Source organism: Sinocyclocheilus anshuiensis, unplaced genomic scaffold (genome assembly GCF_001515605.1).
Source record: "Sinocyclocheilus anshuiensis isolate Anshui unplaced genomic scaffold, SAMN03320099.WGS_v1.1 scaffold161, whole genome shotgun sequence".
Classification (NCBI taxonomy): Eukaryota; Metazoa; Chordata; class Actinopteri; order Cypriniformes; family Cyprinidae; genus Sinocyclocheilus; species Sinocyclocheilus anshuiensis.
The window spans coordinates 659,616-663,790 of record NW_015539832.1 but is presented as its reverse complement, the minus strand read 5'-3'; positions in this window follow the sequence as shown (position 1 = coordinate 663,790).

The window sequence follows — 4,175 nt, the reverse complement described above, 5'->3', positions numbered from 1 at the left end:
CATCATATTGTGAGAATTGTTTTGAGGAAAGCCATGCTGATCATGACAGGCTTAACGGACTCAATAAGACTCTTGCAGTTTAAATTTTGCTGTTTGTTTTTCACTTGAGCTGTTTGCCACTAATTTTATTTGAATCTTTCCCTTCATCCTGCTGTAATATTGCGTATTTAAGAACAGGTGCCTCTAAATTATTCTCAAGTGACCGTCGTCACATGTTACCGTGAGCTCTGTGATCGGTGGAAAGGAGTTGAATGACTCTTCTTTTTGTGACTTTCATTTTGCTCTTGTGAGCTCAACCTGTCTGTCCTGCTTTATGAAGACAAAGACGCCATACGCCTCTGGTGTTCGTGACCTTTCTGTGTCATGAAATCAATTCTGCACCCTTGACATGATATGCCTGTCCTACTCATCCTTTCTTTTACATGTAAAGTACAGAAGTCTGTTGTTTGGTCTTCGCTGTTCTTTGTAACTACGAGTGTATGCAAACCTCAATCGAGCCAGCCAAATGCGTCTCAAATTGGCCTTTGAAATGAAATGTTGCTATTTAGTAATAGCAACACAGTCGTCTTAAAGTAACACATTAGAACAAAATGCTGCTCTGTCCAGTTCATTTGTGCTGCCGAGCGCTTTTCAGACTCTCCAAATGTACTCCGATCATCTCAGGATCACTTACAATGTGCATTAAATACAAAAGTGTGACACATTCACTTTGACATTTGTCTCATCTGTTTTTTTTTACTCTGTTTTCTCACTATATCAGACTATATGAGCTATAAATCCTGATGGATCAAATATGATACTCAACAAAAAACACATGCAAAGTAAAGGTTCAATAAAAATGTGTTAGTTTTTCCCGAGCACAGCTATATTCCAGAAGGCAACATTGTCATTTTTTTTGCGTTGATTTTCATCTTATGGTTTTCTTTATTTTTTTCTAATATTTTGGGAAAAGTAAACCAAGTAAGCAGCACAACTTTCAGGGAAATCTAAACGGTGGTGAACAGAGATTTGTAATAAAACACATCTGACTTCTCTTATATGTTCACACTGGCTTTGATTCTGTACACTCTTAAAAAATAAAGGTCGGCATCGATGGTTCCATGAAGAACCTTTAACTTCCATGGAACCTTTCCATTCCACAAAAGATGGAACATTCTTTATAGTGGAAAAATTATCTTTATATTATTAAAATGTTTAATATATTCGCCCATGTTCATCTCTTCTCCGTCCTGTATCGAAAGGCTTTAGATGTTCTAATGGAATCGAAATGCCAGGAAAGCACTCTCTCATTGATTACAGCGCTCATTCCCTGAAGCACCGTTTCAGCAGATTCCATTTAATAATTGATGGTCAGGGGCCTTGACGGCTTTTATATTTGCCACTGACCCAAAACCTTCAGTTTTGCCAGGAAGAGTATGAACAGTATATACCTCAGTTTCAGGTTGATTTGATTCGGCTGGAATTGTACCTGCTGCGCTGCCTCATTTTGACTCAACGTGTGCTACAGATAAGAGAGTCAAGTGTCATTATTGAGACTGATAACCGCATGATAGTTGGGTTAGTTTGACAGTATGTTTAATGCTGACATTTCAGGTATTTCTGATAATTACTAAAATTACAGTCTTTATCAATATAAATAATGAAATGAATAATAATACAAATAAATAAGAAATCATATTCTTAAGTTAAGCATTTACGTCACATATTTCTAAAGAACGAATCCGTGTTGAGTGACTGTCCATGTAAATGACATTTTATGAAAATCTTAATCATAGTCATGGCATTAAATGTTGCATGCACTGAAAAAAAGAGAATATCTTCCTCAGTATTTTTGTCTGATTTTCCAATCTAAACATCCCTTGAAAGTAAACAAAATGTAGTGAGTTTATGATTAAAGCAAGAATAAATATCTGTCAGTGGGGCATGAAAACATTTTTCTACTTTGACTTAAGTTTAATTTTTCTAACCCTGTTGGCAGATATTTGTTCTTTTATTCATAATTTCATTTAATTTAGAAAACAAGACTTATCTTATGTTGTTTTGCCTCTCAATGCCTTTTTTGAATTTTTATACATTAAAAAGACATAAAAACAATCACTTTGTTTTGCATCAGAAGATATAGTGAAATTTATTTACATATTCTAGTTAAGCAGTTATTTTAAATTATTATTATAAATTTTTTTCTTTGTAAAATGAAGTAAAAAGTAAGGTTGAAAGCAGGGTTACTATAGTTAACTACAACTAAACCATAAAAGTTTGTTGCTTAAAATAAAATGCATTTTAACCAAAATCAAATAAAAAGAAGTAAACTTGTTTATTTCAGCTACTTGCCAAAGCAACATTTCTCATTTTCATTTAGTTTAACTTGATTTACTAAAATAACTAAAACATTTTAATATAATTATTATTTCTTATTAATAAATTAATAGAAAATTGATAAAATGACAAAAACACAACAAAATTACTAAAACTTGAACTAAAATTACAAAAACAATATTTTATAATAGTAAATTGTGTGCTCCCTAGACATTTAGTGAACATACTGATATATTGTGTTATTTTGATTTATTCTTTTCTTTCGTTGATCTAAAAAAGGTCTTTAAAAGTCTTAAATTTACCTTCGTAAAGGCTGCTGAATCCATTTAATATGCGGTCTGAAACAGGCAGCAACTTGTCATTCACATACAACCCACCTGTACTTGATATTGAAAATGATAGTTTCTCTCCATCATACAAAACTCAGTCATGTTTGAGAGAATATAGTAGCATCCCCTCCTCAAGAGGCAGGGCCTTCATTCCTTTTCCTTTCGCAGTGCTGTTCAAATCATAATATTTCTTGTGAGTAAGAGGAGACATCATAAATGAAGCGGGGCACATTTTGTACAGACTCTATAATAGTGTAAGCATCTGCAGTGTGTCATAATGGGAGTGCCGGCCAAAAGAAACCCTGCCCTCTTAAGGCAGTCAAGAAACACACATGTACTCCCTCTCTGCTGGCGAAGGGAGCGTGTATTATTAGAATGTGAATCGGAAACCCTAAAAAGTAAGCCAGCTCAAAATGACCTCACTGGGAAGGTCGAGACCGGACTTTTATCTGAGGCCTCTTGACCAAACCGTCATTTGTTCCAGACGTTTGGTTAGTCATGAAGGAGGGAAATGATGATACGGACTCCACTATGGGCAGAAGGGATGTAGGTGGGGTTTTAATGCATGTCGAGCCCAGTTTTGTGACGTGGGGGTCTTCTGACAAACAGGAAATGACTTCAAATGTTTGGCTTGTTCCCTGGATGTTGCCGTCATCCTGATGTTTTCCGCTGCTGCTCACAGATTCTTTCATTGTTTTCATACTTAACGTTTTTGTCATAAATGACTTCTGCTTTTTTAATAATGTTTTTTTTTTTTTTTTAGATGTTTATTATTATTCAGGGAGCATTAACTGACTAAATTCAGTATGAAATAGTATAGTTTTCCCCGGTAAGTGTAATTAAAAGGTTATCCTGGTAAAGTAAAGAATACTTCTGTCCTATACTGTCCTAATGTAATCATGGCAGAGCTACAGCGAGAGGAATGTGGAGACTGCAAGGAAATGCACATGATTTATCAGAGGATGCATCATTTCCTCTGGCATTTTCTCCACTTTCCTTCCTCGAATCAAGAGATTTGTGGATATTTTGGCCTGTCCTGCTTGAACTGGGCAGCATTTAAAAAAAATTCTGTGCTGACGATAATCCTGAAATAGTCATACTAACTTGATTGTCTAATTGAGATTAATTGTTTGTTTTATTAATGTCACTTACATTGTAAGCCTAATACATTTTTTAAAAATATTTCTATAATTAAATAGTCCTATATGACTTTTTATTAATACAATTATTTAATATGTTTTCTTTATGTGCAGCTTTCATCTTGATCCACTTTTAATTCAAAGTAGCCCATATAAGCCCAGGAAAACTAATCTAATATATGTAATATAATAGTATACAGTATGAATGAATATGAAATGTATATAATTGAATACAAATTAATTATAAATGTAATTTTGTATTTGTAATTTGATTTGCTTTGATATAGTATTATATAGGGTTGGGTACCGAAACCCGGTACCAATATGGCACCGGTACCTATGTAACCGGTATGTACTAGAACCGAATCCGAACGCAGATTTCGGTGCCTCA